The sequence below is a fragment of the Thermobia domestica genome, chromosome 3 (genome assembly GCF_964235325.1).
Source record: "Thermobia domestica chromosome 3, izTheDome1.hap1.1, whole genome shotgun sequence".
Lineage (NCBI taxonomy): Eukaryota > Metazoa > Arthropoda > Insecta > Zygentoma > Lepismatidae > Thermobia > Thermobia domestica.
The window spans coordinates 39,671,232-39,685,660 of record NC_137456.1 but is presented as its reverse complement, the minus strand read 5'-3'; the positions used below and the strand labels follow the sequence as shown (position 1 = coordinate 39,685,660).

General features: G+C 37.9%; 1 long non-coding RNA gene across 1 annotated transcript in view; it reads right to left on the bottom strand.

Moving 5' to 3' along the window:
* Positions 1–13,229, bottom strand: part of LOC145680316 (uncharacterized) — a 74,739-nt gene extending 61,510 nt beyond the window's left edge. Inside the window, exon 1 of the long non-coding RNA XR_014130640.1 lies at positions 13,154–13,229. This is a non-coding gene — a long non-coding RNA (uncharacterized LOC145680316). The remainder of the gene's footprint in view (positions 1–13,153) is intronic.
* Positions 13,230–14,429: the final 1,200 nt, after the last annotated feature.

The following is a 14,429-nucleotide window of genomic DNA, read 5'->3' as shown; positions in this document are numbered from 1 at the left end:
CTATTTTCGTTTGAAACATTCTAGCACACCCTGTAGTTAGGGTTATGTTGTATACGAGCTCGTATTACACCTCGTTTGAAAGCTAATGAAACAGGCTTGCAGATGGCATACAGATTGTCCCAGTATTGTATACGAGAGGGAAGTAACGGAGGGAAAATTTTTCGAGTTTCCCTATAAAATTCTCTTTTTTAAACAATTTTGCACTGTTCTTGAGTGGAAACTGTCGCTAGAGGAATAGTATCTGATCAGGCGAAAATGATATTGTATACCAAAGATCCAGGTGAGGTGTCAAGTTTTTAGCTTCATTAGAAGCCGTAATAAAAGCATTGTTCCTTGTTCCTAACTCCTTACTCTAATAACATAACGATGTTCCAACTTTCCATAGATGACAATGGTTACGAATGTTAATGAACAAATGTTTATGCAAAATTGGAAATACAATACCATTCCCTAACATACCAGAGCTCTACAATTTTATGCGGAAACACTAATTACAGTTCTGAACAACAACTGGCAGTGAAACAAAACTCGCTTGAATTAAACCTTTCGTACAACATACTACACCAGAATGTCCATTGCTATTTATGGTTGTCGAAATCATAACTAATTACTTCTAATACGTAAACAATAATTACTTCTAATGCATATAGATAGAGACGTAGCCCTACTAGCGTCAACCTTCAATATAATTATTTTGCGCGTACAACATATGTTCCAAGATATCACCATCCTCCTCAATGCACTTTGCAATGCGCGTCAGTACATGCAGTGTTGCCCGACTGATGCCTTCTCGGCGCTCTTTGACGGTGTTGAATGCTTCTAGAATGATCTGAATTAACTTTTCTTTTGAGTTGGCCTTTCGTCTGTATACAAGGTCCTTCAACTCACACGCAAAAATCCAAAGGTGTAAGATCCGGGGAGCGGGACGGCCAGTGTTAATCGGCCTCAGTTCTCCGCGACTCATCCACCGATGTGGAAACTTGGAGTCAAGATATTGATATACAGCTTATGTTGCATAAGAGAGAGCACCGTTGTGCTGGACGTACATGGACGCCCGAGTTTGAAGAGCCACATTTTCCAGTAGTACTAGTAATTCATGGCGCAGGAAACGCAAATAATATTCACTTTTCAAACGCTGGTCGAAAAAAAAAAAAGTACCAATGATCTGATCACATAATCCCACCCAAATATTTAGAGAAAATCGTTCCTGATATTATCTTACTGTGATTGCCCTAGGATTTTCGCCACTCCAGTTGCGGGTATTTATCCCATTTCTGGTGAAAGTGGCCTCATCGGTGAATAAAATGAATGGCAAAACATTAGGATGCTCCTGTAACCATTGGGAGAAACGAACATGTAGTTCACTGTCTCCTGGATGGATATGTTGCACTCTTTGGGCATGGAATGGATCAAGCCCTTCTCGCAGTACATCATGTACATACGTACGCGGAAGTGCAAGTTGATTAGAAAGTATCCTAATGCTGATGGTTGGACTTCGCTGTACAGCCTGAATGTCGTTGTCTTCTTGTTGAGGGGTATATTTTGAAGTTCGTTAAGATGTCAGCTTCACGCTGGGAAGCTCACCAGTTTTCCGCAGTTTAGTATACACGTGTGTAAAGACCCGAGCAGTAGGGACTCTGCGGCGAGGAACTCTTTGCTGGTATTCTTCCACTGCACCTTTGGCATTACCATCACAAAACTCGTACACGTACATCATATCTGAATATTCAGCGGGGTGTATTGAAATGGCATTCTACTACAACACTGTCGAACTTCTTTCACAGTCTACTCACCAGCATTTTGCACTTCCTCACGTTACTGACACTCCTGCTATCACTTGCACACACGAAACACAAAAATAACTAATAAAGGGCCTTTTCAACTTAATGAGTTGCGTGCGCCGCTTACAGCAGAAAAAATCCAAAAAGCATATCGAGGGAATTGGGCATAACAGTGACAACGTCTCTGTTTGGTTACGTGAGACAAGCAAACTGTTTGTGTGCATTAGAAGTAATTATTTATAATTTCGACAACCCTATTGCAATGGACATTCTGGTGTAGTATGTTGTACGAAAATATTAATTCAAGTTGGGTTTGTTTCGCTGCCATGTGTTGTTCAGAACTGTAATTAGTGTTCCCGCATAAAAAATGTAGAGCTCTGGTATGTTAGGGAATAATACTGTATTTCCAATCTTGCATAAACACATTTGTTCATTAATTTTCGTAACCATTGTCATCTATGGAAAGTTGGAACATCGTTATGTTATTAGAGTAAGGAGTTAGGAACAAGGAACAATGTTTTTATTACGGCTTCTAATGAAGCTAAAAACTTGACACCTCACCTGGATCTTTGGTATACAATATCATTTTCACCTAATCAGATACTATTCCTCTAGCGACAGTTTCCACTCAAGAACAGTGCAAAATTGTTTTAAAAAGAGAATTTTATAGGGAAACTCGAAAAATTTCCCTCTCGTATACAATACTGGGACAATCTGCAAGCCTGTTTCATTAGCTTTCAAACGAGGTGTAATACGAGCTCGTATACAACATAACCCTAACTACAGGGTGTGCTAGAATGTTTCAAAAGAAAATAGGCAAGTGCAAGAGGCAAAACGTTACTTGTATCTCCGGAACGAGGGGGGAATAAACCCTATATTCACATAAGCATTTTTGCTTAGAATGACCTCCCCTATCACCTCCCAAAATCTTTGATTTTCCTTACCGGATACCATATAAGTTTTACTTCCCACGTTTATGCCGACTAGGATAAAGAAGACGGTGATAAATGAATGAAAGGGTGGAATGAAGTGGAAGGAAACAGGGGAACTCCGAGAAAACCCACGCACACGGTGTTTGTCCACCACAAAGCTATCGATGCGAGATAGGATCTAACCAAGGACCTCATGCACCAGAACGCTCTCTACTGATCCACCACAGACCATAATATATACATATATTAATAAGGAAGTCAGGTAGTTTATGTTTGTGAACATTGCCTTGAGGATTATGACTACTTTAAAAAAAAAAAAAAGTTACTTACATTTATAATTTTAAAAAAAATTCTGTAAAATATGTTTTTAAAAAGACATATCGGAAAACTTTTTAAAAGGGATTCGAAATGAAAATCGATAACTTTTCCCTATGATAACTATCGGCTTCTCATTGAAAATCCGCATGAAGTAGAGCATGTGAGTTATTTATTCCCGTACTTTAATAAGTCAATGACATGCCTAACGCTTCCAACCAAGAATTTGCTCAACGACCACCAAAGACTTGAAAGTTTCAGTGATGCGTGTAGACAGCGCGGCGAAACCTTTTATCGAAACGTCAAACCTTCGCTACACCCGACCCGGTCTCCGCGGATGGAATCGATGAAGCCGAACTCGACGGTTCCACCCGAGATCTCGAAAAGAAAGAAACTAAGAATAGAAGAACAATCCTTGAGAAAGAGTTAAACTGATAATGAAAACGTTCAATCGCTGTAAGAGTGGTTTCTCTAAGAACTCATACACAAAGATCAGTAGCGTTTACTGTATTTGTTGGAACACAGACAAAAGGGGACTGTAAAAAACGTAAACAAGATGATTTTTTTTTTAAATGTAAACAAGAACAAAGTGCGAATTCTTGTTTCTATGAACAGAAACCAATAGCCCAGTACATAAAAGGACAACAAACCGCTGCAAAAAATTGCTTTTTCTGCATTTTTTAAAAATGAAACTGTAGCTGGCGTTTCCTCTGTCTCCTTACAGAGAATCAATAAACTTAGAATGAAAATAACATGCAAATATAGGGTAAAGGTTAATATTATTAATATCGTGATATACTGTAAGTAATGCCGTGATATGCTATACAGGGCGTTTCAGAAGAACATTGACGTTTAGGAGGTGATTCCTGACAGACAAAAAGTATAGACCAACCTGGGTGCACAAATGCTTCCTTTCGGTGTTACAGACTACCCAAAACATGAAAAAAAAAAAACTTTTTTTAAAGGCCCATAGCTCCACAACTATGGGACCTACTATAGTCGCGAAAGATTACTTAGGAACTAGTATGTGCCCTATCCAAATATTCAAGTTTCAGAATCTTGCGGTACTTTCGCACCAATTTTTATAGAGGTAGTTGGTGAGTACTTTAAATTTTATGCCCATAGCTAAACTCCCTCTATAAAATTTGTTGAGTGAGTACCTTAGGATTCTGGCACATGTATTTTTGGATAGTACACATATTAGTTCTTAAGTGAAGTCTTCACCGACTACGGTGGGTTCCACAGTTTTGGAGCTATGGACCTTTAAAGTTTATTTTTTCATGTTTTCGGCAGCCTGTAACTCCGAAAGGAAGCATTTGTGCACCCAAGTTGGTCTATACTTTTTGTCTTATTTTGGTGTCAGGAATCTCCCAAACGTTGTCGGTGTTGTTTTCAAACACCCTGTATACGCTGCCTCTACAACTTAGCCGCGTGTGGAGTTGGAAGGTTCTACTTTCCTTGTTACCTAGAAGGTACATACATGTAAATGTACTGTACGAGCGTTTAAATCTACTCCACGCACAGTTATACCGTGAAACATCCTTACCATACGTGTTCAGGGTCTCTCTTGAGCAAGTACGACCCCACTGAGGACAATAAATCCGTGCATTTAGAGAACGCAAGATCGAGTTAGCTCGCGCGAACGTGAATTTCAGATAGCATTAGCCTCATTCAGGCTAGTGAGCGTGAACCTCTCTTACAATCAGTCTGAACCCGTGTGGGTTTCCATTCGCAAAATAGCCATGTAGGCTAGCTAAAAAGGAAAATATTTTTTTTTTTTTTTAAACTTTTGTTTAGCTTAACATCCGGTATTTCTCCTTTAAAGGGAATTAGATTGAGTAGTGAAAGAATTGGTGGGGGGAAATTACAGAATCCCGAGAAAGCCTAAAGACCACCATAAACTCATTAGAATCGTACTAGTGACCGCAAACACCGCAGGCTAGTGCGCTACCAATGATTCATTGTTCTCCTTAAATATTAATTGATGGTCATTGCTAAAAGACCTTAGACAAAGAAGTTAATGCTTATATAGAATTAGCTCCCACAGAGAAAACGCATGTAACCATACAAAAAAACAAGAACATGATTTGTTCCAACATTACGTCCAAACGGAGTAACCGTAGGTCAAACGCACAACTTTCCTAATCCTGAGGTGAGCGCTCTATTTCCGATCCTCGACATTAGAAATGTATAACATGTCAACTTAAAAATTAAATTAATCGATTTTCCTGCTCCATTCTATTCTAGTAATCAAGAACAGTTTACATGTGATTGAGCGGGCTCTCATTCAATTACCTTACCGTTTTTTTTTTTTTTTACTTTTTTTTTTTAAATGCCACAGTTGCCATTATGTGCATGACAATCAATACGAAACAAGTTGCGACGAATATCATGAACATTTTATGAAGATCTGCCCACAAACGTTAACAATAATACGATTTGATCTTCGATTACATCATACCCAATAAGATAAATGAAAAACGTCCTTAGGTAGAGGGAACACCTCCTCTTTTGTGCTAATCTTGAATTCGTGTGCCTTCCACCTTTTATAGGACCACAACTGACAGAAGCTCGCTACTTGATTACCTTGGTGACCCACTTCCAAGAGCGCAGCTGTAATTTATATACTTGCCTATACGGAGTGTCTAGGAAAGCTGCTGTGGAGAAATGTGACGATCTTTCGGAAGGAACAAATTCTGGGGGAAAAGTGCAAGGAATGTCACTTTTCATGTATAGTCCAGATCACGTAATACTTCCTCCATTTCAATGCAAACGGCAACTGTTGCCCACCCAGTCGCACTTTTGAGAAACCGTCGGAGAGAAAAACTGACATATCAAAGCCCTTTTCATTTATTTATTTATTTTTGTTTCTTTAAAAATGTAAAAATCAATTTGTAATATTTGAAAAAGTTTCCAATATCTGAACTGTATGCCAAACAGTACATTGGTATTTTGATAAAGGATCATTTCTTAAAGTATGACATCCAGGTTCCGAGTTCCCACCAATCCAGCCATTAGCTTTTTCTGTTCTACTAATACTTAAAATTCTACATAGACATGTACTGTGTGAGAATAATTTGAAATCAAATTCCATCGTTCAATCTACATTGCAACATAATAATCAGGGCTCAGAAACCCTGGGCGACTGGGAATACGAGTCTGGCGCCTAGCTTTTTTTAACGTTACTAATCCCAAATTTAACTTGTCAATTAGGGATGCATACAAGACGAGACAGAATTTTTCTGACAAAATTCGACTCGAGACATAGCTCTTATAATAGAGAAATACACACTTTTTCGAGTCGAGATATCACTTTTACAGCACATTTTCGAGACGAGACAGCCTCAAATCTTGTCTCGTGCTCATCCCTATTGTCGTTGATTCTGATTTAAAGCTTGGTTTTCAAAATAAGGACAGAAGAAAAATTTCCGAATCCTGATAAGAAAAACATAGAAATCGTTAACTTTTTATTATTATTCTATTTGTAACATGAAGATAGTATTAAGTACAGGAAGTATGCATCTATGGTACACTTGCCACAAACATTAGGGTTACCAATATTCAAAGGTACTATAAACAGAAGCTGCAAACACTGGCGGATTCAGGATTCGTGAACAATGGGTACGGTAAGCGAATCAGCGCCCCCGATATTTATACAAAATGAAAATCGTTTACAGTTTCACACAAAAAATTATGTATTACAACCACCTGTACCAAATGATGTCACTGACATGCAATTTCTGCAAAAGCAAACCTATTTTTGACTTAAGTGTGTAACTGTATTTTTTTTTCATCTTACATTTCTCCAAAAGGATTTTGGAGGAACTTTGCAACGTGGAAGTTGTTATGCAACAAATATATGCAAGAACAAGAACATATTCATCCTAAAGATGCAACCGTTATGTTCTGCCTCATGTCGCAACAAGTGTTCGTGAAACGACAGGAGCCTGGCCGTACCATCGTACCCCCCTGGAGCCGCCATTGATTACACACGTCCGTATTTATTAATAATATCCACTGGCGCAAAACCCGGGGTGAGGGGAACATGCCCCCTCCAATCTTGGAACTGAGGGGGACTGTCCCCCCCAATAATCCTATTTGAAATGTATTTTTGTGAAGAAATTTGATGATTTTTGTCCGATTGTTACAAAGGAATGTGAGATGAAATTGATGTTTCCCAGAATAAGCCTCAAATCTGCCCGCCTCTCAACGTTGAAGACAACTCTGCTCCTCTGATGCTCCACAACATTGTTTTTCAACTTCATAAATATTTTGGACATTTACGGTCTTACCCGTCCCCCTATGTTTAAGAAAGATTTGCGCCGCTGATAATACCAAAAGAAAATATTTCAAATTCTGCAATGAAAGTGAAAAAAGGACACACAAAAGCGGTGAAAAAATTGTCACGACAAAAACCCGCGACAAAAGTAAACTGGCAAGACAATGAACCTTCAAGCTGATTTGTCTCGCCAAAATAGATCTCATACAGTGATAAAGATGGTGAACAGGGAAGTTAAATCAATCACATCAAATCAATTATTAATATAAAATACTTGCTACATTTTAGCCATTTTAAATTAGAACATGGGAAGAAATTTTCCGAAGCAAAGAGGTCAGGTCCTATACTGAAAGTACCACCTCAACAACCACTTGCAAACACTGCCAGGATGATAAGAGTGCAGAAATCAAACCAGATCTTCTCGACTACTCGTGGTGTTTATCGTTGTTTCTGAACCACAAGGAAGTCAGGAAACAACTCTCTGTTCGTTTCATGTTTTGTATGTAAATGTTGTAATACTACATTCAAAATAGGCTGATTTTTATTTACTTATTTATTTTAAATTTAAAATTCAAGATGTTATAAGAATGGTCACCGAAATACACAAAAGTTATGAGCTCAACAAAGATCGAGGTATGTGGATTGTTAGAACGATTTTATTACTAGATAATTTGCATTTATCATTAATAAGGATATAATTTTTCAAACTCCAGTAGAGAAATCACCTGGAAAATTATATTTTTCTTAACCCAAACAATGTACTATAATGTACAGTCAGCGACAAAAGATCTTTCCGTTTGGTATAATTTATTTTGAGAATAACGGTGTTATAGCTGGAATGTACAGAAAAATTATTTTTAATTTACTGAAATCTGTACTCAAATTGCTCTTCCAATCTGAAGTTATTTACGAAATTAATTTCATCAAACGGAAACAACTTTTGTCGCTGACTACAAAGAGTTAGGTAAACTTGCCCTTTTGCATACATAGCAAACATACGCAACAAATATTAATTCTACTTATTTAACTTCGATAATTAAAAAAAAAAGGAATGATGGAAAAAGAGGAGAGTCTGCATTTCCATTGAAGCTTGAGACTTCTGAATTTAAATAAAAAACAGCACACTACATTATTAACTGAACCTTCCTCGCAGAAGAGGGACAGAAAATTATCATGGTTCTCCCTGATTGCGATTCTCAACAAAATTATCGCGCAAATGGCGGAATGGAAACTTTTAAAGAAGCAATCTGGTAGAGCAGAATATAGCTGAATACTTAACCCAATTAAAATAAATTGTATAGCGCATAGGACTTGAGAGAAATGTAACCAGACACGAAAAGCTACAATGTTAAAAGCTACCGGTGTGTTACACACTTGTAACAAGTTTCAATGTTTTGCTTTTCTTGGAAATGAAACTGAAGAGCAAAACAGGATACAAGAGAAAAGACCGTTATTTAAACTCTTTGAAATGAAGTGCAGTTCAATATTAAGCATGCACGCTATTAAAAACCGGAAAAAACAACCAAAAAATATGCACAACTGAAGAAAGAAGTTGAATATAGCAGCCCTAAGCCGTTTGTCGTTCTCTGTATACTAGGTCAATACCCCAATAGATGAAAACATGCAAACACGCACCAAATAAACCAAGGAAGAGAAAGTAGTCTGCCGGCCAGCTAACTGCACGTGAAAAAGTTTTATTATTATTATTAATTTCGAGATTTTTGTCCTCCGTCCATTTCAATTCAAACATAGGAGGAAGCGCACTGTGCTAGGTATGGATAATGAGTGCTAACCTCCTACATAGAGGTCCAGGCTTCACTCTCCAGTCTATCTCGACGGATTATCATTCTCTTTGATGAATACTATTGTATAAATCGCGCAAGAAATCAGAGGCTCAGTGGAATAAAGGTCTACCCAAACCAAATTGTAACTTTCAGTTCTATACAGAATCGTGTCTTCTGACCGTATTCTATAAAAAGTTAGAACCACAATGTTCTATCTTTTCCCAGTAGATGGTACAGTTCGATGCATAGGAACAAACTCTTGCGCCGTGTGCTTATGCATTCAGAAATACACTTATCATCGACTACTTCTGGTATTCAACCCACCTCAACCCCTTCCTCCACCTCTCTTTGTCTAAAGCAGTGTGTGAGGTATTCTTTCCATTCAGACGGAAATGAACAGGAACCAGTTTACAAGGTTTATAGCTCTAAAACCATCTATTTCATTCGTTTGTTCTGAAATGCCTTTCTAGAGACTGAATAAAACAAAACGTCAAAATATGTTCCCATAGTTTCATAAACGCCCTTATTTGCATTCTTTCCCTTCTTCAAAGGCTGCATATCACATCAACATAGGAAGATGCTCCTTGTGAAGTCTACGGAAATTGTTAATCATGGCAGTAGGTTTAGTGCTTCCCGAAGTCTGTAATGCGGGCGCAGAGCTCTAAAAACTACTGACAGAAATGACTGTTATTCATTTCTTGTCAGTAATTGCAAGCAAATGTTTCAGTTGGCGTCATTTGGGCAGGACAGAAGGGTCTAATTGCCCTCTCCCTTGACCTTGATAAATGCATATTGTTTGATCACATGTATAGCAATATACTTTTTTTAAAACTTTGTGGTTGACAAACACCGTGGACGTGGGTTCTCCCGTTTCCTCCCACTTCTTCATTCCACCATTTCCTTCCTTGCTTATCGTCACAGTTTCCTTTAAACTACCCCGCATAATCGTGGGACGGAAAACTAAAAGATTTCATTTCATTTTTTTTACTAATAAAAAATGAAACTATTATATCGGCGGGGAATCTCCGCCTCCCCTCCCCCGAACCCGGGCAAAATCTAAAATGACGCTACTTTTAACAACAAACCTATATAGTTACGATAGCACATTGCTAGAGCGCTTGCATTTGGTTTCAAGAGTCGAAGGTTTGATCCTAAGCCATATGAGTTCATGGACGATATTGAAAGATAGAAGAGAGAGAGATTCAAATACGGAGACAGAAAGGGATGATTTACACACACAAGTTTAGAATTGGAGAAAAAATGATCGGACAGCATCCGTATTATGATGAAAATTGTGACTTTGTGAAACAGAAGAAGAAAAGATTCCGAACTGCGAGGATCACATTAGACAGTTGTCGAATTAAGATAAAGAACTCTTTTTAGAACTTCAGATGATTACGAAGGGAGAGAAAGATCTTAAGATCTGGGAAATTAAGAATTTTTTTTAAAAAAAAAAGGGCTTCCGAGCCGGGTTTTGAACCACGAATCTTTTAGTTATCGAACCATGATTTTATCCACTAAGCCACGGAGAACTCTATGTAGTGTCACATATTTTTTCTTTATCTACTGGAATGGGATATACCAAACGTTGACTCGATGGATGCGCCGTTTAGATGGGATGCAGACCTCTTGCAGCTTAGTAAGAAGGTGTATAATGAACTTCCACTTGTTCAGGAACACTTTTTACGACAGTAAAAGTTCATTCCTACTGTGTTCATTAAGTTATATTTGATAGAACTATATGATAAAGTAGTGCCCAATACTTTGCGTCGTTGTCTGTTACATGACTGTTTGGTGTAAGGGATTCCTACTTGGATGATCTGGAATGAAAGATGGAAGGAATGAAAGAGACGGTTTTAGAGCTATAAACCTTGTAAACTGGTTCATGTTTTTTTTTTTTTTTTCGTCTGAATAGAAAGAGTATATTACGTCACACACCGCTTTAGACAAGGAGAGGTGGGGGAGGGATGAGTTGGGTTGAATACCGGAAATAATTAGTCGATGATGTGTATTTCTGAATGCATAACCACACGGCGCAAGAGTGTTCCTACGTTGGACTTACACTTTATGAACATTTTCTATGCATCGAACTGTACCAGGGAATACAGAATAGAATATAATGGAAAGTAGCATGCTAAAATAATAAATAATGGCCGTTGCGTTACTTTCCCAACTCCACCAGAAACAGACCCAGTCACATGACATATGTTTATGAAAAACACTATCTTGAATAAAGAAAAATAGAAGAGCAGGAAAGTCACATTTTTGTTTTCGGATACTTACGTTTACTTCATGTTCTTAGTTCAAAGCACATTGTTCTTTACGAAATTTTTGAAGTATCAATAAAATTAAAATACATTACCGTTTTGGGAGCACGTTAGTAGAAGTAAATTTATTCATGGATCTTCTTCCAATATTTCATTTCTTTATTTATACCTAAGGACATATTTCTGAGGATTGCCGACATGACGTATGATGGATAGCGTCCTTCGGCAAGCACAATATTCGTGGAAGTGAGGAATGGGGAAAGGAAGTGGCTAGGACCTGTACGCTAGGTACCATCCCGGCATTTGCATGGTGCGAATGTGAAAAAGGCATGAAAAGCGTCACTCAGATGGTTGGCCTGAAAAAGCTCTTACACATTTTCGACCGAGTGCTCCCACTGGAATTCATTACTTTTTTTTATCGTGTTGATATGTTCGAAATCGAAATCTTGAAACGCGTAAAAACAACTTTATTTCATAGAGTTCTAAAATCTTTCAATACATGTGATACAGAGAAATGTTCAACCATTCCTCCCACAATGACATATCACATGAGAAAAATGTGACTGAAGTTTTAGTTTATACTTACCAGCTACAACTTTAAAAAAATGGAATTGGCAGCAATGATGAAGCTGGGCATGCCCTAGTATTCTATGTTTACAACAGAGAGATAATCGTCTAAATGAAGTTCCATACGTGCTAGTAGCAGTAAGCTGAAATGGCTACCGTAATACAAAATCCTGCAATATGTGAAGTGGCATCTGTCAAACAATTTCTGAACGCGATGGATTGAATGCGGCTAGCAATCGGGAATTGCGTGTCATTTACGAACGGTTGAAGTGAACGGAAGGTCAGACAATGATCCAGAGAGCTAAGGGACGTAGCGGAAGGCCTAATGTTCAGACGGATGATCTGCTGGAATGCGTTATTGGTAAAGTGCGATCTAATCGCTAGTTCAACTCGCCAAAGAGTTTCCAGAAGTCTCTACGAGAACAGTGCATCGAATTGTGACTGATAAGATGGGTTATCACAAAATTATGCGAGGTAAGTGCAAAAAGTGTCGACAGACGCTCACAAAGAGCAAAGACTGACAGCTGCACATGATTTTTTTTATCAGTAACTACTGATTCTCTAAATCGGAGTTTCTTAACCTGGGAGTCAAGTATAAACGTATGACAACATATATACTCCAGCGTATTTCTCTTAAAATCTTAGCCTACGTTGATATATTACATGACCCCCTTCCTATTTAAAACAATCGACCAAGATACAAGATGGCGGCTATGACAAGGCTACTCTTTAATAGGTGTCTACTTCCTCCCTGTGTCTATTAATGTGTTTTAGTTTTCAATCGCTTTACCCGTTTTGCAAATACACTGAAATTTTTAGACTTAAAACACATTGTCCTGGCTTATTCTTATTAATCAAGTTTTTGGTCACTACGCCCGTCTTTATCGGCGAAAGCACTTTAAATTTTGTTTACGCTCGTTTTTCCCCACTTCGCTGCCAAGTTTGGCTAACAAAGTCGATTTCGACCTCGAAAGGTTGTCAGTGCTTAAACCAATTACAGAGTACATTTAAAAATAATTTCCCAGGCAAAAAAGCACTAGGAAACTTTCTTTTGAACTCAAACTACTTCCATATTATGTTATAGCACAAAGGAATAAAGAATACTATTGCTTGGATTTGTGAAAAGTTAAATTACTTGAATTCTGAATAGGAATGTAATACTCCTTCGTTGTTGCACGTAGGAAGAAAGTTGAATTTTGAAATAAAAAAAAAAAATGTATTTTCTTACCTGACCAAAGTGTCCGCCATGCGCTTGGTGACAGCTGGGAATGGCTGCCTCCTGGAAGAATATACTCAGCGCCGTCTGCAACGAAGAAACAATATTTTAGATTCAAAGCTCGCATTTACAGTTCACCAGACACTTAATAAAAAATTCTATTCGAAAATACGATTTTTTCTTGTTTCTGACAGTGACAGTACGTCAGAATATGAATGTTTCAGTGATTCAACGCAAATGCCTATCAAAAATAAATTTAAACAAGTGAAGTTGTGTTTTATATTGTAATACTATCGTAAAGTTCCAAACTATAGGGGTCAAATATAACTAGAGGTGAAAGATATATCAATTCCGGTTTCTACAGACAATGGAAAAGCTAGAGCTTAACTTAGGTAAAGTTTTGGACTTTCGGCATCTACAGTCATACTATCCCGTGACGCATGAGGGATGATGTTCCTCTGTGTTCACAATGTCCGGTGAATTTGGGAGGAAGAAAGGAATGAGAAACCAAGGAAGTGGTCAGGAACCATTATGTAAGGTACCATCCCGGCATTTGCCTGGTGTGAATGAGGAAAACTCAGGATAGTTGGTCTGTAAAAGCTTTTACACTTTTCGATCGAGTGACCCCGCCGGGAATCGAACCCGGGATTCGGAAAATATATCATCCAACCACATCATCAGAATATACTCAATAAGCTGCAGACTTTGCAATTTGTAATATATATAAAATCCTACGTTTATACGCTGTGGCCAATTACTTTTGACAATGAGATCTTGGAAAGCACAAGTTCTAGAAACTAACTTTTCTCTGATCGATCCCTAATTTCCAATAAACTTGCCAATTCTCATTGAAATTTTCAAAACGTTTTAAACATCTTTTGATCCATAAGATTTGTCACTAGGGCGTTACTAAGATTGATACTTTTGTGTTAGTTAACCAGTACAAGAGCTATGTATAGGAGTTGATGCACATTGCAGGCGCTTTGCTTTAATCTAAATGGCAAAACCTATTGCATGGCTTCAAAAGCTTCAAAAGCTTGTAGAGCCGCAATGAGGCGTACTCTGACATGGATTTTTAAGGGAAAAATCCATTAGACATTATCTATCACTTCTCCAAGTTTGCTACAAACTTACCCAAACGTCTATATATTAAAATGCTATACTTATTATGTTTATCTATAGCAATTGACTCCACATGTGAGTCCTCTCATCCTTCACTTGTGCCTGTAATGGGACAAGTACAGATATAGTGAGGAAACGAGTAGGACACCCATGCTCATACTAGAAA